The following is a 23,257-nucleotide window of genomic DNA, read 5'->3' on the forward strand; positions in this document are numbered from 1 at the left end:
CCGTTGAAGTCCGTACAAGTGACGCTGAAATGTTGTAATCTTGAGTAACCAGCTGTGATGTTACTATGACAGCACTTCACATTTCCCTGATTCGGAAACGCATCCAATGAAAAGTAGCAGTAACCATGAGAAATAAGGTGTTAGTGCAATTCATGATTGACAGTAATGATCTAAACTGCACAAGGAATCCATTTATGGGGTCAAGCGCCTATCCTTCTTGTGCACTAAAGTGCTATAATAATTATGTTATTCGGAGGGTTGCGTCATGTGTACAAATCAACTCAGTTCAAATACTTACCTTACCGACCAGGCTAAGGCCGGGGTGGCCTCTGCGGTACATAGTAGCCGTCTCCATTCCACTCGGTCCATGGCTGTTTGTCTCCAGTTCCGCACTCTGCGTAGGGTCCGCAGATCGTCCTCCACTTTGTCGACCCTCCTCGCTCGCTGCGCACCACGTCTTCTTGTACCGGTCGGATGACTCTCGAGAACCATTTTAGTCGGGTTGCTATCCGACATCCTGATGACGTGACCCGCCCACCGTAGCCTTCCGATTTTCGCGGTATGGACGATGGTTGGTTTTCTCAGCAGCTGATGCAGCTCGTGGTTCATTCGCCTTCTCCAAGTCCCGTCTTCCATCTGCACTCCGCCGTAGATGGTACGCAACACCTTCCGTTCGAAAACTCCAAGGGCGCGTAGGTCCTCTGCACGTAGGGTCCATGTTTCGTGCCCATAGAGGACGACCGGTCTAATCAGCGTTTTGTAGATGGTTAACTTCGTGTTACGGCGAACTTCATTCGATCGTAGAGTTCTGCGGAGTCCAAAGTAAGCACGATTTCCTGCCACAATGCATCTCTGAATTTCTCTGCTGGTGTTGTTGTCGGCGGTCACCAGTGAGCCCAAGTACACGAATTCTTCAACCGCCTCGATTTCATCACCGTCGATAGAAATTTGAGGTGGCGGGCGCGGTGATTTCATCATGTGCTATGTCTTCAAAACAATAATGACTAATCCAATTCGCCTGGCTTCACTCTTTAGTCGGATGTACGTTTCCGCCATCGTTTAAAATTTACGAGCTATAATATCAATATCATCAGCGAAACCAAGCAGCTGAAAGGACTTCGTGAAAATCATCCCATTCGTGTTTATCCCTGTTCTCCTAATTACACCCTCTAACGCAATGTTGAACAGCAAGCACGAAAGGTCTTTCGTCCTCTTGCCGTAACCCTCTGTGAGATTCGAAGGGACTCGAGTGTGTCCCTGATACTCGAACTACGCACATTACTCGATCCATCGTCGCCTTGATTAATCGTATCAGTTTATCCGGGAATCCGCCATTATCCCAGAATCTGACATAGCTATTCTCGATCGATTGTATCATACGCCGATATGAAATCGATGAAAAAGTGATACGTGGGCACGTTGTATTCGCGGCATTTCGGCAACACCTGGCAGATGGTGAACATCTGATTCGTTGTAGCGCGTTCACCTATGAATTCAGCCTGATATTGCCCCACGAACTCTCTTGCAATCGGTGATAGACGACGGCACTAAATTTGAGAGAGTATCTTGTAGGCAGCGCTCAGTAGTGTGATCGCGCGATAGTTCCCACAATCCAACTTGTCGCCCTTGTTGCAGATGGGACACACGATACCTTCCATCCATCCCTCAGGTAATAATTCCTCCTCCTTTTAAGTCTTGGTAATGACCCAGTGTAGTGCTCTCGTCAGTGCTTCTCCACCGTATTTCTGAAGCTCACTTGGTAGTAGATCTGCTCCAGCGGCTTTGTTGTTTTTCAACCGGCTAACCTCCTCCTCAATCTCTTGGAGGTTCGGGGCCAGAAGTCTTTCGTCCTGTGCATATACTCCTAGACCTGTTACCACGCCACCCTCGGAACTTTCAACGTCTCCATTGAGATGCTCATCGTAATGATGCCGCCACCTCTCGACCACCTCACGCTCGCTCGTGAGAATATTCCCGTGATTATCTCGGCACATGTCGGCTTGTGGCACAAAGCCTCTGCGCGAGCGGTTCAGCTTCTCGTAGAACTTTCGTGTGTCCTTAGCGCGGTACAGCTCTTCCATCGCTTCGCGATCTCGTTCTTTCTGCTGGCGCTTCTTCGTCCGGAAGACTGAGTTCTGCCTGTTTCGCACCTGTCTTTACGTCCTCATTCGCTCTCGTACGGTGTTGCAGCACTCTCGCCCATGCCGCATTCTTCTGGTTTTTCAACTGCTTACATTCGCCGTCGTACCAGTCGTTTCTGTGATTCGGAGTCGCGAAGCCTAGTGCTGTAGCCGAGGTACTACCTATGGCGGATCGGATGTTCGGATGTCCCTCCAGCCATCTTCAAGCGTATTTGCGCCGAGATGCTCTGCCGTTGGTAGGGCCACTGCTAACTGCTGCGCGTAGTCTTGAGCCACTTCTACGTTACGCAGCTGCCCAATGTTGAGCCGCGGCGTTCGACTTCGACGCGTGGTAATAACCGTCGAAAGATTTCAGCGACTAAGTAGTGATCCGAATCTATATTCGCACTGCGGTATGTGCGGACATTGGTTATATCCGAGAAGAATTTACCGTCGATTAGAACGTGGTCGATTTGGTTTTCTGTTTGATGGTTGGGTGATCTCCAGGTGGCTTTGTGGATATCTTTGCGGGGGAAGAAGGTGCTTCGGACTACCATACCACGGGAGGCTGCAAAGTTTACGGCCGTTATCTTTCGATACAGCGTGCAGGCTGTTTCGCCCTTCCTATCTGAGCGGCGAGTAACCATCGTATGTTTGCTCTAACTGTGCGTAGAACGCTTCTTTCTCGTCATTAGGTCTCCATTCGTGTGGGCAGTGGACGTCGATGATGCTGTAGTTGAAGAAACGGCCCTTAACTCTCAACATGCACATCCTTGCGTTGATCGGCTGCCACCTGATCACACGTTGTAGCATCTTGCCCAACACATTAATTCCGTTTCCTAGTTCATTGGTCGTGTCACAGCTTCGGTAGAAGGTAGCCGCTCGATGCCCGCTTTCTGTCCAGCCCAACAAAGTTTCTGCAACGCGACGATGTCGAAGTTGTGGGGATGTAATTCGTCATAGATTATCCTGTCACATCCTGCGAAACAAAGTGACTTGCAATTCCATGTTCCAAGTTTCCAATCGTGGTCCTTATTTCGTCGCGTGGATCTTTGCCGATTGTATCGAGTCGTATTTTCTCCTATGTTATTCGCAATGGGGATTTTTACGGGTGGCCTATGCCAACACTCCTGTCTCGCCGGAGGGCCATCGTGCCAGTTCTGTTGAACGTCTCAACCAACACTGGGACGACCACGCTGATGGGGCTACCACCTTGAATCTAGCTGGGCGTGATGCAGCGTTTCGTACTCATCCGTTGGAAGCCAGAACAGATGCTGCTTGAGCCGCACCTCCTTGGCGAACAGACCCTCGGGTCTTACCTCCTCAATCTAGCTGAAGTCAAAAGGACAACAGTGTCCAGGCTGCACTACCAGCTAAGCACACAGCTCTTAGCTGGCGGTCTTTGTCATCGCTTGACCCGTGGAAGCATGAGGTAGGAACTTGTGAGGACCAATCGATTTATTAAGAATATACCATTTTAACCTAAATGGATTCAAAGGTTGCCATGAGCGAAACTACGGATGTTGTCCAGGGGGTGCACTACATACAAATATTCATTAGTTCATCGATTCATCATATATCCTCCTATATCTCACAGCAAAGCATTCAAATTCTAGGGGGTGTCTGGCACCCTCGGCAACCCCGGTAGTTTCGCCCATGAAGGTTGCCAATAATTTTAAGAAAGGCCACCAGCTAGAAGATGCAAAGGCTATCTATGGAGTCTCTGGAGGAAGAGGGAGTTTGGATGCACAACAGGTGGCTTCAGGGGAGTTTTCGGGAGGATTCGGAGGGTGTCAGGTGCGTTACAGGTGGGGATTCATGAGTTTCAAGGGAGCCTCACAAACTAAATTATTCCTCTTATCCAATCATCAGAAAGCATTCGGCTCATCCGACAATCCTTCCTCTGAATGCATTGAATATTGAATCACATCGGTCGCCAAATCCTGGATGTCGCTACGTTTGATAATCATGATCGAAACCTTATAACATCGAAATAGCGATCAGAACTCGATGTTTGGCTATATGAGGGTCCTCACATCAATGACGTTCTAGAAGTACCAGCCATCCCGCGGTCACTTGTATGCTTTCGAATTCTTTACATGCATGGTTAGTACTACTAATGGTTATCCAAAAAGCTACAGCGAAGCATATTAGTTGTGAACGGCTCGAACCTCCACAATCCAGCGGGAGTCGAAGGAAGCCCTGGCTACACTCAATCATCGAATGAGTGTAATCAGTTTCGTACCTTTTTCGATTACACTCATTCGAAGAGGGTATTCTGCTTAGAGGGTTCGAAAAATTCGGTACAAGATACACTCTATCAGTTAAACACTATAGTCTTAGACTGACCTAGGAATTGCCGGGATTAAAATATGAGATGCAATTTCCAAGCTATCGACTTATCATGAGAAATATAGAGCTTTGACTGTAGTTATTTCAGTAAAACTTATTTCACAAAATTAAACGAAAGGTATCTAATCTCTGTATCTAATAAATTGAATTTTCTCATACATATGTAATATACATATAAGTTAATTTTATTAGTTAAAAGTGTTATGAATCTGTCTGGAAGAGCGTCGACAGAGTAAGAATTATTATTATGTTTCGATGAAACGCTGTGAAGCGATAAAAATTGCACCTTTTTTCTGCAGCGGTACTTCACTTCTACCTACCATAAATTATGCTCAACTAACACAATTCAATTTGGCGCTACATGCTACATAGCGAATTCCATCGAGACATATGTTTTCTTCATTCATTCCTTCGCTTGATTGGTGCCACAGCATAACCTACAATAAGCGAACCACCAAGCACCATTATTGCATGCATGTCCATTGCAACCCCTGCCTACATCGTTCAATTCACGACAACCGACGGCTACGCGACGGCAATTAAGCCAAAGCACCTGGCATATAGCGCAGAAGTTCTGCTTCAATTCTTCTTCAGCTCCGTTCTTACTAACCGCTGACGACGACGACACGGTCCCAAAAGGTGGGAACCTGACGCCACCAACATTCAATCCAACCAATTTGACACGTGTCCCGAACAAATTGCAAAACAATATACCAATCCTCCCAAGCGCTCAACATCTGTATAGGAGAGGTCCAAGTCCGGTCGTCGGTCGGTACCTACCCATAAACCGTTCCTCAAAGTGCGCCACTTTGGCAAATTCCAAGAGAGACTTATGCTCGCTCGCCTCTCAGATCCTAGTTCAACCTCCTCCAGCATCAGTTCACCGCGCGATCGCGATGCTGAGGCGGCGGTCGCGGCACCGCACTTCAATCTCTCCAGTTGTAGTAGACGCAGACCACGCAGACGTATCGAGGTAAGTGCGAGGTGAGAGTTGCAATCTTTCTCTCCCCTCGACTGCTGGTTCGCGCTTCGTAGGCACGATCGCGGAGGACCCGCACCCGCCCCGTGCGCAGGTCTCTTCCAACGCTTCCAACATAATCTACCTTCCAATGGGGATAGACGAGAACCTGTGGAGACAGTGCGCAAGTTATTGCTCCAGGCTGCATGCAGGCAGGGAGCAATAGGCGCAGGGCATCAGGAGAAATCTAACCGATGCGCGATCGACCGCCGACAAATGACGAACGCGCCAGCCAGCCAGAAGTGGTTTGACTGCATCTCTCTTTTCGGTGCGCGGTGGTTCGTTTGGCTTCGTCGTCGTCGACGCTTGGCCTGGCCCGGTGGTGGCTTGGTCTTGCTCTCTAGGTAGCATAGCAGCATAGTGAGGGTATGCGGCATTCGATTTTCTTTGTTGGGAAAATGAAATGAAGTTTGATTATTTCTTAACTGATAACATTAAAGTAAATCGTTCAAATATAGGGTTTCGAACTACTTGGGCACCCGCGTCAATTCCCGGCACCTCACAGCAAAACAAGTCAAAATATCACTTGCCGCATATTTTCCAAATGCACTTCCATGGGTAATCATCTCCCACCGAAGATCGTTCTTAGCACGCGTCGCTCGAAAACTCCGAGTGCTTGTAGGTCCTCCTCGAGCATGGTCCATGTCTCGTGCCCGTAGAGGACCACCGGTCTTATTAGCGTTTTGTACATGGTGCATTTGGTGCGTGGGTGAATCTTTTTCAACCGCAGTTTCTTCTGGAGCCCGTAGTAGGCCCGACTTCCGCTGATGATGCGCCTCCGAATTTCACGGCTCACGTTGTTGTCAGCCGTCAGTAAGATTCCGAGGTAGACGAATTGTGAGTATTTTTGGTATAACAAATGACTTGACTACTCAAACTTTGTATGTAAATTGTAGTTTGCCCTGAAGATGAGTGAATAAACGCTCGAAACGTCGGCTTTAATTAAAACAGTTGTTTTATAAGCAACCCGAGGACCGAAAATACGCCAGCAATCGTTATCAAAGTAGACGAATTCCTCCACCACCTCGAAAGTATCCCCGTCTATCGTAACATTACTACCCAGACGGATCCGGTCGTTTTCGGTTCCGCCGACCAGCATGTACTTTGTTTTTGAGGCATTCACCACCAGTCCGACCTTTGCTGCTTCGCGTTTCAGGCGGGTGTACAGCTCTGCCACCGTTCCAAATGTCCTAGCGATAATGTCCATGTCGTCCGCAAACCACACAAATTGACCGGATTTTGTGAAAATCGTTTCCCGGCTGTTGAGTCCGGCTCGTCGCATCACACCTTCCAGAGCGATGTTGAAGAGTATGCATGAGAGTCCGTCACCTTGTCGCAGTCCCCGGCGAGATTCGAATGAACTGGATAGTTCACCCGAAACCCTTACGCAGTTTTGCACACCGTCCATAGTTGCTTTAATCAGTCTAGTCAGCTTCCCAGGAAAACCGTTTTCGTCCATGATTCTCCATAGCTCTACGCGGTCGATACTGTCGTATGCCGCTTTGAAGTTAATGAACAGGTGATACGTTGGGACCTGGTATTCACGGCATTTCTGGAGGATTTGCCGTACGGTAAAGATCTGGTCCGTTGTCGACCGGCCGTCGATGAAGCCGGCTTGATAACTTCCCACGAACTCATTCGTTTTAGGTGACAGACGACGGAAGATGATCTGGGATAGCATTTTGTAGGCAGCATTCAAAATAGTGATCGCCCTGAAGTTCTCACATTCCAAATGATCGCCTTTCTTGTGAATGGGGCAGATTACCCCTTCCTTCCACTCCTCCGGTAGCTGTTCGGTTTCCCAGATTTTGACTATCAGCCGATGCAGACAGGTGGCCAACTTCTCTGGGGCAATCTTGATGAGTTCAGCTGCGATACCATCCTTACGAGCTGCTTTGTTGGTTTTGAGCTGGTGAATGGCATCCTTAACTTCCCTCAGCGTGGGAGTTGGTTCATTTCCGTCCTCCGCTGCACTGGCGTCATCGTTTCCTCCGTTGCCGTGGGCTCCTGTGCCTACGTTCCGGTGCCGTTCAGGTGCTGATCGAAGTGCTGCTTCCACCTTTGGATCACCTCACGTCCGTCCGTCAAGAGGCCGCCGTCTTTATTCCTGCATAGATCGGCTCGCGGCACGAAGCTGTTGCGGGATGCGTTGAGCTTCTGATAGAACTTCCGTGTTTCTTGGGAACGGCACAGCAGTTCCATTTCTTCACACTCCGCTTCTTCCAGGCGGCACTTTTTCTCCTGAAAGAGGCGGGTCTGCTGTTTCCGCTTCTGTTTATAACGTTCCACGTTCTGTCGAGTCCCTTTCTGCAACATTACCGCCCTCGCTGCATTCTTCTCCTCCAAAACCGTTCTGCACTCTTCGTCGAACCATTCGTTCCGTCGATTCCGTTCCACGTACCCGATGGTGCTCTCGGCTGCGACGTTGATTACTGCTTTCACTTCACTTTTACTCCAGCAGTCCTCTAGAGGGGCCTCATCGAGCTCGCCCTCGTCTGGCAACGCGGCTTCGAGATTCTGCGCGTATGCTGAGGCGACAACCGATTGCTTCAGTCACTGTAGGTTGTACCGTGGCGGTCGCCGGTACCGTACAATGTTGATGACGGAGAGTTTTGGGCGCAGTTTGACCATCACCAGATAGTGGTCGGAGTCGATGTTGGCGCCACGATAGGTCCTGACGTCGATAATGTCGGAGAAGTGCCGTCCGTCAATCAGAACGTGGTCGATTTGAGATTCCGTCTGCTGTGGTGATCTCTAGGTGTAATGATAAGGGAGGCTGTGTTGGAAAAAAGTGCTACGTATGGCCATATTTTTAGAGGCGGCGAAATCAATGAGTCGTAGGTCGTTTTCGTTCGTCAACTGGTGGGCGCTGAACTTACCAATCGTCGGTCTGAATTCCTCCTCCTGGCCCACCTGAGCGTTCAAATCTCCTATGATGGCGTCGTGGCTTGGGCAGCGATCGTACTCACGTTCGAGCTGCGCGTAAAATGCGTCCTTGTCATCATCAGTACTTCCGGAGTGTGGGCTGTGCACGTTTAATATGCTGAAGGTGAAGAATCGGCCCTTGATCCTCAACCTGCACATTCTTTCGTCGATCGGCCACCAACCGGTCACGCGCCTCTGCATATCACCCATCACTATGAAAGCTGTTCCCAGCTCGCGTGTGTTGCCGCAGCTCTGGTAGATGGTATGATTACCTCTAAACGTTCGCACCATGGATCCTGTCCAACACACCTTCTGCAGCGCTACGATGCCGAACCCGCGGTCCTTCAGTAGATCGGCGAGTATGCGGGTGCTCCCAATGAAGTTGAGAGATCGGCAGTTCCACATACCGAGTTTCCAATCGCAAGTCCGTTTTGTTCGCTGGGGTCGTTGCCGTTGGTCTCGGTTCGTATTATTCTGTTGCTGATTTTCTGCTACAATGTTTTTTTACGGCTGCCTCTTAGGGCCTGACACTAACCCCCCACTTTCCGGAGGACCATAGTGCGCAGTTGAGCTTAGAGTCATTCCCTGGCACTCGGACGTAGATCAGCCGCCCCTAACATGGGGATCAGACGCTATTGTGAGCCGCTCCTCCTGGAGAACAGACACTCAGATTTACCGAAGCAAATCCCCCCTTCCCTGTCAGCCTACGACCCTTCCCACCGAGTTCCCACCGGGGTTGGCTACCCGATCTTCCCTAAGGTTGCTCATAGTTTCCGACCGGTACCGCGTGGAGGTAGGGATAGGAGTTGCTGGGCAGAGGCTAGTGGTTCACAATGGGATCTAAATTGCGCAGCATACCCAGTCTTTACCGTGCCATACCATGTTTCGAGCGTGTGAATAATATTTTTCAAGAGTGTGACTGTTGAATATGACGTCACGCGCTCCATTGTTGTTGTTGGAATCGTGACGTCATGCTCGTTTGGATACACATTTTGACAGTTCGTTTGGAAACAACGCATTCATCATCGCGTATCTATGTTTCATTTTTCCGGGTCCCTCAGAAATTCTTTCGAGATTTTTTTTCCGAGACTCCTTCATGGATCTATCTGAGTGTTTTTTGATATTCCTTCATGGATTTCTCCAGGATTCTGTCAAATATTCGTCCTGGAATTCGTTCTGGAATAACATTATGAGTTCCTTCCGGAATTCATTTTGCAGGAAAATTTTAATTTTAGTTTATGAATATTTTCCAGAATTCATCAATCGATGCTTTTCGACTCCTTCCGGGATTTCTTAAATGATTCATCCCATGTTTACTTCCGAGATTTTTTCACGGATTATTCCCGAGATTGCATCAGCTATTTCTTAAGGATTATATCTGGATTTTCAGGATTCCTTCCGGGATTGATTTATTGATTTTTCCTAGGTTTTCTTAGTGATTATTTCACGGATTCTTCAGGTTCCTTTGTGGATTTTTCCCAGGATTCTTTCTGAGATTCCTTCATTGATTTATCCAGAGATTCCTTCAGGGTTTTCATTGGAGGTTTCTCCTGGATTCCTTCAGTAACTGTCTCTTCACGCTTTTTCAAGGAATTAACCCGGTATATCTTAAGGATTTCTTTTAGAGATTTTTCCATGATGACTTCAAGGCCCCTTTAAAAAATCCCTCTGGGATTTCTCCAGGCAGTTCTTCAGAGACTCCTTCCGATTCTTCCAGGCATTCCATCAGAAACCTCTCCTGAGATTTCTGCGAGAAATCTTTCTGAGATTTTTTTTTTGGGAATTCCTCCAGCAATTTGTCACAGGATTCTAACACTATTCCATTTGGGGTTCGTTCAGAAATTCCTTCAAACCAACTAACAATGTTAGATAGTCGTTGGCAAAACCATAAGTAAGAAACCCGCTAATATTGGGCAGCCTCAATAGCGTATCTGCTACGAGATTCCAAAAGCGGGGATAAGACTACATAAACTCAATTTCCTACTCTCTGCTAGATGAATGCCGAAATGAGATACCGGTTTTGAGCATTTGGTGCATCCAATCGGAAATCATTGGAGATATACCATGACTCCGTGTGGCTTCCAATACGGCATCGAAAGGCACGTTGTTAAAGACACCTTCGATATCTAAGAAAACACCCAAACAAGTTTGCTATTGAGCGAATGCTTTCTCGATATCATAAACAACAAATCCGAAGAAGAATGAGTCCTTGAAGGAACTTAGGAATAATCTTGGAAGAATCCCTGATGTAATATTGGGAATTATCCGTGAATGAATCCCGGTAGAAATCCCTAGAGCAATTCACAAAAGGATCTCGAGAGGAATCAATGAAGGAATCCCGAGAGAATACTCATTCCGATAAGAATTCAACAATAAATATCAGTAGAAAACTCAAGAAATATCAATCAAGGAATTCTGGAAATAATGTAAAGGAGAATCCCGATGGAAATCACTGTAGGAATCCCAAAAAAATGCAATAAGAAATCCATAAAATAATTTGGAGAGGAATAAATCAAGAAATTCCGGGAGCAATCTCTGATGGATTCCAGAGAGGTATCCCTAATGGAATATTTCAATGAATCCCGAAAGAAACTTCTGAAAGATTGCCAAAAAGAGTCCCGGAAGAAAACCCCATGGGAATTCTGGGAGAAATATCCCGGAAAAATCCTGGAAGAATACTTGAAAGAATCCGGGATTGCTGAAGAATATACCTGAAGGTATTCCGGGAGAAATCAGTGCAAGCATCCCAAGAGAATCCATGGAAGAATCTCTGGAATAATGTGTGGAATCATTCGAAGAATCTCGGCAGTTTGTTCCTTATGCAACTTCAATTATTCTGGTCAATCACGGAGTAGTATTGCAGACTACATCCAAAATTGGACTATCACACTTTTTTTTGGTACGCCTAGAAAGTGTGATAAAAGTGCACATTTGCCTCGGATCGTCTCGACTTCTTCGGTGCACTTATTCCTACGTTTACAAGGAATAAGTGCTCCGAAGACCTCAACTCGATCCGACGTGGCCCTGCACTGTAATCACACTTTGAAAGTGTGTGCACACTATTGTGTCAGCCCAATTTGGGGTGCAGTCAGCATAACTACGAAATGCACGATCATCTATGCTCATGCTCATGTAGGGTATGTGTACCGTTCCTTGGCCTAATATGCCAGCCGCCTTGACAATTTTGACCATAACTCGTGAATTAATAGCAGTATAAATGATGTCTTCACTCTATCACGCACTCTAGGCAGTGCATGTTTCTGCAATTGGAAGTAAACTAGCATAAATATTCAAGAACTTAGTTAATTACGTTGAAAAGATTCGATGCGATGGTATGCAACGTTGGTCTACGGTACAAAAATTGGCCTATTAGTGGATACAACGTTGGCCTATTGCTTTCCAAACGCTAGAACCACTTATTCTATATATTTTTAATATTTCTGCTGAAGTATTATCACTGTTTGTTCACCAATCTTGCTTTCAAATTACATTTTCGGAGCCAAATTTTCATATAACTATAAAGAAATAACTTAAACTAAATTTCTTTCTTAATTTAGTAACGAAAACAATGCAACTCCATTTTTGTGTTATATTTTAACAGTCACCGCACAAAAAACCTCTCTTCCCGTTCCTTCTTTCTGGTTCAATCGCAAGCAATGTGGTTGACGTCATTTTTTCGGTGTTGTTGACGTCACTTTACTGATGGGCCAAGATTTGGGTACATAGTGAAAAAAATGTCCTCAATATTCGGCCCACATTTAATTTGTAAAATAGTTATTTTTCTTTGAAAACAAATATACAAGATCATAATAGCGTCTTTGACCGTCGCATAAAATGTTCAGTTATCGAAAAGTCAATTCGAAATGTTCCAGAATCAGGCCATTTAAGATCATGTATATAGACTACCCACTAAGCCGAAGAATCATGGCGTCTACAAAAGCTAAACAAAGTGGCATTTTCATTCAATTTTAATGCTCCAAAATGCTAAAATTGAAACGAAATGTTACAGTTGTGTGGCGCATAGCTTTTTCGATCTCCAGTTATGCGTGTTTGTTTGAGTTTTTGGTTAACGTTAAGATAGGCCGAATGAGGGGACTATGCCAACGAAGCATCCCGATACCCTATATAGAGTTTGGAATGCTTCTTATCGCATACCCTCACACGCAGCAACAACGACGACAACGATCAACGAACGCTCGACGGTCGGTGGGCAAAGAGTAGTGACGGGGTTGTGCGGTTTCTCTTCGACCGACCAAGCGACCGACGACAGGCTCAGTGGTGCGCAGTGCAGCCTGGGTTGACTGGGCTTCGAAAGGTGCGCCCCGCTGCTCTGAGCTCAGATGTGTGACGACCTCGGTCGTTCGCGGGTGGCTTCGGTTTGGTGTGTTCGATCGCTAGTGGAGTTTCGGAGTTTTTGAACTGGCGAATGGTGGTCGTGGGCCGTTGTAAACAATTTGTTTGGATTGGGTCAAGAATTCGAGTTCGTGAGTGGTGGTGGGGTAGTGAGCGAGGAAAGGATCATCGAGTCAAGTGCATTCTCGATTGTTGTTGTAATCGTGGCTGCAAGAGAGGGATTGTGCTTTGACGGAGTTTGAGTCCCAAGTTTGTGGGTCAAAAGTGAGTGGGCGGTGGCGACACAGGCAGAACGGATGGCTTTCATTCATGATTTTCTCCTTGATGAAGAAAAATTCTGAGAATGAAGTGTGTGTCGATCGGAGAACGATCAACTGAACAAGTTAATCAAGTGAGCTTCTGTGGTGGCTTTTCGAAGAAACGGAAACATCGGTTCAAGTAAGAAAATCGAGTTAAGTGACCAGAACTGGTGACTGTCTGAGTTTCGAAAGGGGACAGGATGTTGTGCGAGGCCAATCGGATTAGCTGAACGGATTTATTGAGCGGAACAAGGTATGTATGTGCAAAATCGTTATTTGACATTCACCTTCGACTACCATTTTAAGGTTCGATTAAAATTTTAATTTATTCTATATGATTATAAAAATAATAGTTTAGAATCAAAGCGTTTGAGAATCTTCTGCCACCAGTAAAAGAGATTGTAAAATATATCACAAACAGTGTTAGTAAAATCTCAAATCAATCATAAATCAATTGCTAAAAATTCTAGCTTGCAGATAAATTGAAATCGTGCTTTGTACATGTCATACCATGAACTTATCAACGATTGTTGTTAGGAAATCCATAATTTTTCGTTAGTAACACTGTTCGTATAAAACTAGAACCCACACCTATTTGGATTTTTTTTTAAGTAGTCATTGGATATTCATCCAGGTTTGCCACTACACATTTAGTAGGAAAAAAATATAGTAAATCCTTTCAAAGTACACTCAAGGACTGAAATTGTAAGCAACATTCTGAAACTCTTATAAAAATCTAATTAAACGTAAATAAATTCAAAAGTTACTCCAAAGTATCTATTGACAGATTCACGAAGGGATCCGGAATTTCTAAAAGAATATTAAATTCTACCACAAAGTTAAAGATTGTGCTTAGATTAAACTCTCAAATTTTTGAGAATTTTGTTGTTACTAAATTTATTTTCCTATGGAGCGTCTTTGTAATTTTTCTCGTTTTTAGTAACTCATTTTCAGCGTTAGTGATGTTGTTGTGTACTTTGTAGATTCGTAAGTGACAAGATTAATCTAGTTTAGTTATTTTGCTTTTTAAAACAATATTGATTTAATTACATCTTATTTCCAAAACTTCTAATAAAATTTCTTCTTTGATTTCTCCAAGGCGTTCATTAGGATTTCCTCTTGAGATTTCAAGCCGAAAATTAATCATCGAGTTCATTCCGAAGATTCTATGGATTATTCTAGGAATATCTTCGGACTTCAATCTAAGATTTTCTTAAGAGATCTCGAGAACCGCTCCAAAAGTTCCTACAGTGATTCCAATGAACTTCACTAAGAATTCCTTCATAAATTTCTCCATAGATTTTATCCAGGGATTGTTTCAGGAAACTTTTAATGGATTTCTCCAGCAACCGAATCTTCATTTTTTTTGTATTCTTCCAATTTTTTTTTGAAAATTTTCCTAGGAAACTTTTTTTTTTGGTCGCCCTGGTACCGCCCTGGTACCCTTCCTACCAGAATTACAGCAAGAAACCCAAATGGGGTATCCCGGGATTGTAACAGTAATTATTACTGTTATTCCATCATACATACCTAACGTGTTTTATGCAGGGATTCCTCCATATTTTCTTAAGATTTTTATTTCGAAATCTCCCCACCCCAGCACTTTTGTTCCGAATTTTCTGAAGTTCATTCAGGTATTCCTTTAGCAATACCTCTGGTGATTTCTCGTGAAATCCGTCTACGGATTTTTCAATTGATTCCTCTGGATAGAGGAGCATTTCTCCAGATATTCCTCCATGGACTCCACTTGAAAATCTTCCATGGATGCCTAAAGAATTTTCTCCATGTATTCTTTCAGAAATCGGCGTGAGATATTATCCAGAGAATATTTCAGAAAATATTCAATGAATTGATTTACAAAGTTGTTCCACAATTTTTTTTTTGTTTAGAGAGACTTTACCTCTGGGGCATTCGTCTCTGAGTTCCACAAATTCCATCGTAAATTGCTTTAGATTTTCCCATAGCCATTCTTTTAGAGTTTCTTCCCCAAAATTTCTTCAAGGATTTCTCAAAAAAATCCATGACAAATTCATAAAAAAAAACCTTCATCCTTTAGAAAACTATTCGGGAATTATTTAGGAAAATTATCAACATGTTACTTCAAGATTTCCTCCAGCGATTACTTCAAAAAATCAAAAATTTAGTAATCATTCTCATAGTACTTGTATAAAAAATCTTCCAAAGATTCCTTAAAAATTTCTGAAAAGTTTCCACAAGAAATTTTCTCAAGAATTTAGACAATTTTCGCTGGATTTCTTCAAAAATATAAACCCGAGAAATCCCTTCACACCCGAGCAGGAGAGAATAGATGATGATTTTTTTTGCGATTATGATTCATAAAATGGACTTAAAAAACTTTTGACTTAACTTAAAGTTGTTAACACGGGAGAAAATAATAACGATAAGATTAGTTTTTAATAAAACGCCATATTAGCCACAACTTTAACATCGCTTCAAAATTCAAGATGGTCATTATAGTTCAGTTATATTCCATCAAATTAACTTAAATATAAATATGTTATGAAAGGAAGTAAATATCCGATGATAAATTGAAACAAGTTGTATAGTATGTATGAAGTAGTATGAAGTAGAATCTGAGATTACCGTCTTAGTAGCAAAAGAGCAATGCCGGATATTTCCTCGCTCTTAAATCGCTATAAGTTTTTTCTCATAAATAATTTAAAGTTGTGTCAAATGTTTTTCAAATCTCTTTATATAAGTCATGAATGATTAAAATTTCATTGCATTCGATTCATTGAATCCGAAGATATACCAGTTCAAAGTTGGCAATCAGATAATTATTCTCAAATTTTGACCATTGATAGACAACTAGTTGTCCAACTTACAGTAAAAATCTGAGAATTTTTGATAAAAAGTTATAGCTAGTTAACCGTTTTTTTGAAAAGTGAAAACTTTGCATGTCCCAATAATCATTTTGTCTTTCCCCTGTATAGAAAATTTTGCCTGTTTCGATCATTTTGTCTATCCCCTGTACCTATGCAATATCAAAATAAGCGGTTTCCAATACCAGGATAACCGACCAATACCTTGTCTTGGTATCATACCTGACTTTGCTATGTTGCAGTTATGTGTCAGTTATTCGTTCCTGTTCGGGTAAATTCTTTCAAAGATTTTTCGATTTTTCCATAGATTCTCCAAGAAACTTCTCAAGGGATTCCTTCGGATATTAATATAAAAGCTTCTTCCAAGATAGTAATCTAAAATTATCTAGATTTTTTTAGAAAATCCAGATTCAGTGTATTCAGTGGTATATACTACCCGCCATAAATATGGAATCGTATAATGCAACACTCACACTGAATATTGAAGCACGCTAAAAAGTATTGCATCACCCTGAAATGTGATTATTTCAGATCTTTGAGGCACAAATCACTTATCACCACCCTAATGCTCTTTGAAAATGCAACTTGTACCCACAACAGTAAACATGTCTTCGGTGCTCAGAAATTCCTCCAGGGCATTCGAAAAATTTCTCCAAAGATTCCACAAGAAATGACTGCTGCAATTATTACCCGGGTTCTCCCATAAAACTATTTCAAGGATTCATTTGGAACTTTGCATCCTACAGAAAGTCTTCCTAAAGTTACACTTGGGACTCAATTAGAAATTTCTCAAAGAATTCTTTAAAAAAATCTTCCACAGAATGTTTTAGACATTCTTCCCGGGTTCCTTGATAAATTCTTTAAGAAATTCCTCCAGAACAATTCCTTCAAAATATATTTAATGAATTTCTTCATAACTGAAAACTAGGAAAATTTTCAGGAACTTTTTTAGAAATTAGTCTAAGATTTCTCCGGAAATTTTGCCATGGAATCCATTAAGAAATCTTCCATGTATGCTCTTAGAAATTTCTCTCCGAAGTCTCTCATAAATACCGGTGGTAGGTCTGAGACATTCACTAGGGATTATTTTAGAAATTGGTCACCAAAACTGTGCCAGACATTCCTTCGTTTTCTATTGAAACTCTTTCAGAGTTTCTTTCCCACAATTTATCCAAGGGTATTTCTAGAAAACTTCCATGACATTCTTCCAGTTTCTTCAAGAAGTTTTCTCAAGAATGGCTCAAGAAAGTTCTTCAGGCATGCACAAACAATTCCTTAAAAGTTTTCTTCGGAATTTTTTCCAATGGTGTTTTATAGATTCCTTCAGGGATTTCGCAAGTTTTCTCTGGATTTTTTTAGAAATAACTTCATAAACTCTTTCAAAGATTCCTCAAGAACTTTTTCCAGAGATTCTTCAAGAAACTTCTCCAGGGAGTCTTTCGGATTTTTATCTAAAAGTTTCTACAGAAATTTGTTCCAATGATTCATTAAAAAAGTCCTCCACGAATGCCTACAGGGAATCCTTCAAAAAATCTCCTGGGGATTTCGATAGAAAACCCACCAGAGATTTAGTAATTTCTCCAGGGATTCATTCCAAAATATTCGACAGATTCTTTCTAGAAATTGTTTCAGAAAGTTCTTGAACATTTCGTTTAAAAAACCTCCAAAGATTGCTCCATAAATTTCCGCAGAGTTGCTGTCATGAAAGTTTCCAGGGATTTTTTTGAACGCTTCACTTCCGAGATTCCTTCCGAGATTCCTTCGTTAATTTCACCAGGAACTCTTTTAAAAACTTCAGCGATTCATTCGGAAATTTGCTTCTTTCAAAAATGTCTTCAGGGATTTGTACATACATTTTCCAACGATTCCTTTGAAAACCTTACAAAGATTTCTTTACTTTTCCTCCACAGATCCCTTCATCGATTCTTTCTGAAATCTCTAAAGAGTATTCTTTAAGAAATTTTCCCTGGGAATGAATAACCCAAAGTTTTCTTCAAAAACTCTTTTAGGAGCTCCTCAAGAAAATCATCCAGGGGTTTCAAAATAATTTCCTCCAGGAATTCTTTCAGGAAACACGAGTAGCTCTCCTTTAAAAAAGTTCATGAAGGTTCTTTTAGAATTGTCTCTATATATTTCTCCCCAATGTTCCGAAAACTCTTTCGGAAAATCTTTAATAAATCGCTTCCGAAATTTCTTCATAGCTGCCTTTAGCACACCGCTAGGGATTTATTTAAGAAAATCTTTCATAGATTCCTTTAACAATTTGTCTATGGGTTTTTTCCAAAAGTCATCCATTGATTACTTCGGAAATTTCTCTTTGATTATCTCAATAAACTTGTGTAGAATTCCGGTAAAAAAAAATCCCATAGTGACCTTCAGAATTTTTCTAGAGATGTCTACTCAAACTTCTCTTATTATTTTCTTAACAAACCATTCATACATTTAATTCTACCATACATACAATTCTACCATGGATTCTTTCAGAATTATGTCCAGGGATTTATTGTAAAAATTTCCAAGAATTTCTTTAAAAATTACTGCAGCAAGTTCTTCAGAAATGTTTAAGTACCTGAAGTCTTCTAGTGTTTCCTTCAGAAAATGCTCCATGAATTGTTTCTAAGAATACTGCCCAGATTTCTCTAGGAATTATCCAGCGATTCATCAGAAATTCTTCCAAGCACTTACAGGAAATTCCTCCAGGAAGTCCTATAGATATTTCTGTTAGAATTTCATCAGAAGCATAATCAAGGTATTGGCACGATAAAGGCTGGCACAGCGAATCAGATCTCTTATAAGGTATTTCATCAACCTGACGCAAAACTTCAAAAGATCGAAAGTATTAACATAAATTCAGAAATTTATGGAAAAAGTTTTAAAATTAGTAGAACAAAATGCAAGATATTTGAGTTTTAGTAAACTCCATATTTTAGAAAATTGTAAAACTCGATAATGAGCCAGAACTCAAAAACTGTTCTACTTCAAAATTTTTGAAGCATGGTTTCGAAATCAGCGCAAAAATGTGCTTAAAAAATGTTGGTCGCTGACAGAAGCTCACGACTTTCGTTTTATTTTGTAAACTAGTTTTATTACAGGGATTTGTTAAGAAATTCTCCTAAGAATAAAATCTCCAAACTTCCATCAGAAACTCTTCCAGGAACTAATCAGGATTCTTATCCAGCGATTACTCTAAAAGCTCCTGCAGGATAGTTTCAGAAAACTCGAAAATCTCTCTTTTAGAAAATTTTGTAGGGACTCTTTAAGAAATTCCCCTATGGGTTTCTCCACAACTTTCCTACAACTATTTTGGCAAATCTCCTATGAATCACTTCCGAATTTGCTCTATAGCTACCCTTGGCACAACACCATGGAAATCTTTCATGGATTTTAACATCAGTTTCTCTAGGTTCTTTTTTTTGTAAAAATTTCCACATGATTGCTTTAGAAATTTCTCTACGACTATCTTCATAAACTCGTGCAGAATTTCTGTTAAAAAACTCCGGGAATCAATGGAAAAAATTTCCCAGGATTCCTTCAAAAATGCCTGCAGCGACTCCATCAGAAAATCAGAAATTCAGAATTCCTCCTGAAATTTTTCCAAATATTTTTTTTTTATATCTCTAGTTTTTTTTCAGAAATTCCTTCATGAATTTCTTTAGAAATGTGTTTTAATATCTGAATTCCTTCAGTGTTTCATCCAGAAAATTCTCTTGTTTCGAAATGTTGTTTCGCAAAATATTACCTGGATTTCACCAGGAATTATAACAGCGGTTCATCCTGGAAGTTCTTCCAGGAGTCCTATAGATATTTCTGTTAAAATTTCTTCCGAGACATATCCAAGGAATTCTTTAGGAATTCTTAAAAGATTTCTCGAGAAAATTCACCAAAATTTCAAAAGGATAAAGCAATAGTTTTACAAATTCTTCAGTAATTTCTCCAGAAATACCTACAGGAATTTCTCCTTTTTTCTCTCATTATTTCTTTCTGTAATACCAGCAGAAAATAGTGCAAGATTTTGCGTAGAGATTACTTTAGGATTATCTCCGGGTGTTCCTCTAAGTATTTTCTCTAACATTTCCTGCAAGAACACTTTTTGAAATTCCTTAGAAAAATCCTCCAGGATTTCTCCAATAAGGTGCACAACTATATATTCTTTCAAGGGCGTACTGAAAATTTGAAGCTTTGATTTCACCATTTCACCATAACAACACTGTTTTTCTTGGCGTATTCTAGAGTTTTTTTTAAAGAATTCTTTTTTACTTTTTCTTTCCCAATTTTTTTTCTGACAATCCTCGAATTTTCATCTGGTTGTTCCGGTGATGCTATAAAACAGTTTGAATTGGTATTGGGGAAGAAGCAATGATTAAGTTACAATAATTTTCGGCCACCCGCCTTGCATAATCAATAATGATAGAGTTCATTCTTGCACTTCGCCTAATGACTCGTGGCCAATTTGATACCTATAACTTATTTATAAATTACTGGCTGACCCGGCAGACCTTGTTTTGCCCATTTTAAATGTGTCGGTGTAGTTTTTTTTTACAATGATCTACCGCATTGATTATTAATTTTATTGTGTTGTTGTTGTCACAGTTTTTTAAATAAATTATGTAGTTGATTTTACCAACTTTTTGTTAAGGGAGTTCCACTCTTCCATAACAGTGTGCAATACATGGAGAAATCTCTGGAGGAATCCTTGGAGGAATTCCTGGATTCTTGGTATAATGCGTGTATAAACACCGGGAGGATGTTTTGCTGGAGAAATTCCTGGATAAATTGCCGTTGTAATTTCTGAACGATTTACTGGATTAATTTCTGCAAGAATTCCTGAGGTAGTTTCCGCAGGAGTTCCTGGGGTAATTCCTGGTGGAATTCTTAAAGGTATTCCTGGAGGAGTCCCAGAATCAAATCCTGAAGAAATGCCTGGATGAATCCCTATGAAAATCCCTGGAGGAATGCCGGGAGGTATTCCTAAAAGAATTCCTGGAGCGATCCCTAGAGGATTACCTAGAGAATCTCCTGAAGGAATGTCTGGATACATGCCTGTGCGAATTCCTGGAGGAATATTTAGAGAAATTCCTTGAGAAATCTTCAGAGGAACTCGTTGAGTATTTTCCTGAAGAATCGCTAGAAAACTTTCAGGTAGAATCCCTGGAGTAATCCTTTAAAGAATTTCTGAAGAAACTCCTCGAAGAATTGCTAGTGGCATTTTTACAGGAATGTCATGAGGTATCTCTAGAGAAAAACCTGGAGGACTCCCTGCTGAAATTCCATTAGGAATTTCCAGAGGAATTGCTGGAGGAATTCAAGAAAAAAAAATTTTTGGAGCTGGATGAATTATTGGAGGAATCATCAGAGGAATGCCTGGAGGAATTTCTGGTTAATACCTGGATCAATTCCTGAAGGAATTCCTGGAGGAAATGCTGGTGGGATTCCTGGAGGGATCCCTTGAACCAATTCCTGGAGAAATCTCTAGAGGAATCCATGGAGGAATACCTGGAGGAGAAATTTTTGGAAAAATTCCTCAAGGAAACCCTGGAATAATTTCCGGAGGAATCCCCGGTAACTCCTAGAGGTATTCTTAGTAGCAATCCTGGATGAAATCAAGAATTCCTGAGGTAAATTCTGCAGGAATTCCTGGTGGAATTCTTAAAGGTATTTCTGGAGGAGTCCCAGAATGAAATCCTGAAGGAATTCCTGTATTAATCCCTGGATGAATCACTATAGAAATGCCTTGAGGAATTCCTGAAGGTATGCTAAAAGAATTCCTGGAGGAATTTGTAGGGTCTTGCTCGAATCCAAAGTAAGATTCAATCTTGGATTCAATAAACCACGATCAGATGATGAACAGGAAATCTAATTCTTCAATTACTTGCGCTCTGAAACAGCGTCTTTATATCACCAAGTCTCAGTCAATTCTGCCTTCCAAGATGGTTCTCGACTACTGTTCGCGCGTATCACTAAATGGTTTTCGGACACTAACAGAAACTCGCGACGGATTTGGGAAAACGACACTAATTTATTACGCGAACAGAGTAAATGAACGGACAACTACGTGTTGTCTTCGCGACGGTATATTTGGATCTGCTTTTGCTCTTATGTACCTATTATAAACAAACCAGCTGACCGGCGATCGAGAAGCGATCGCAACCGTAGGTACATACTGGCCGATCGTAGCTCAAACTGAAACGGACCAAGAGACAACGTGTGGCAGAAAGAGATAACCAGAAGTGCGCCGAATGTGGAACACGTTTGGGTAACTCATTCTCTTCCTAGCTATCCCTTGCACGACCATAAGCCGGCCGCCTTGAAATCACTTGATTGCAATATCCTGCTCTAACTACCGTATGTTTACAAACTTCAAAATTGGTAATGATACAAAATTCTTCCTTATATACTATATACTGCTGCTGCTACTGACGACGACGATGATGAGCCAATGCAATGGGATGACCTTGGCCTATATACCTGGCACCGACGGGCTGTCGGCTGCCAATTGCTCTTCATAGGATTGAATACTCGACGATGTTGTTGTTATCGATGTGCCTCGGTTGGATGGGAAAGTGATGCTGTAGTATCGTGTAGAAATTTCATGTAAAATCGGAACAACTTACCTGGCAGACAAGTTTCTGCACTGGAATTCGTTCCTTACGGTGATTAGCTGTCTGCCAGGACTTGTTGACTACCGATGTTCTTCAGGTGGGTGGACGGAGATGCGTGGACTGTATATTTCTTGACCGTGATTTTGATTGATGTTACAGGCTTCGGTACATTGCAGCGACTTCGACCTTGGACGACTGATGACATGACCTTGACGACTGGTGGCGTGACGATGAATCTGGCTACTTCAACGATGACGATAGGACGTGCTTGGCTTGACGGACTTCAACTTGACGACTTCTGGGAAAAACTTGGAGTTTTGATTCGATGCTGGCGACTTGATCTCGGAGTTGGTTTACTGCGACTGAGGCATTCCGTGCCGACTGGGTCGATGGTGACTCTGAATGAGATGAGAGGGTGCTTTTATAAACGAAATTATGAATACGAAAAAGACTTCCCTGGATGGAGGCCCTTTGGCCTCCGGTGGACACCCGAGCGGTGTCGACGATGACGGACTATTGCTTCCTTAAACCCGTTGACGTAGATACTTGACGCGATGACTTGGTGGATGGCTTGGACGGATGTTGAGGCAATCTATGCCGCGGGTGACGTTGGTGGACTCTGAATAATATGAAAGGGTGCTTTTTCACATGTAATGCTGAAAACAAGAATGACTTGCCTGGACGGAGGCCCTCAGGCCTCCGTTGGACGCCCGTGTGGCGCCGACGGTCCCTCTGACGAACGATGGTA

At 42.2% G+C, this 23,257-nt stretch overlaps 1 protein-coding gene across 9 annotated transcripts in view; it reads left to right on the forward strand.

Annotated features, from left to right (window-relative positions):
• The first annotated feature begins 12,800 nt into the window (after positions 1 to 12,800).
• Positions 12,801 to 23,257, forward strand: part of LOC109419679 (titin) — a 556,752-nt gene continuing 546,295 nt past the window's right edge. For 2 of the 9 annotated variants that reach the window (XM_062853857.1, XM_062853858.1), the window contains exon 1: positions 12,812 to 13,320. The gene's annotated coding sequence lies outside the window, so the exon portion shown is untranslated. Of the gene's footprint in view, positions 13,321 to 23,257 lie in introns of all 9 variants that reach the window. The other 7 variants (XM_062853862.1, XM_062853867.1, XM_062853868.1 and 4 more) reach the window with 7 other exon arrangements.

The sequence above is a fragment of the Aedes albopictus genome, chromosome 2 (assembly GCF_035046485.1).
Source record: "Aedes albopictus strain Foshan chromosome 2, AalbF5, whole genome shotgun sequence".
In the NCBI taxonomy this organism is placed as follows: Eukaryota; Metazoa; Arthropoda; class Insecta; order Diptera; family Culicidae; genus Aedes; species Aedes albopictus.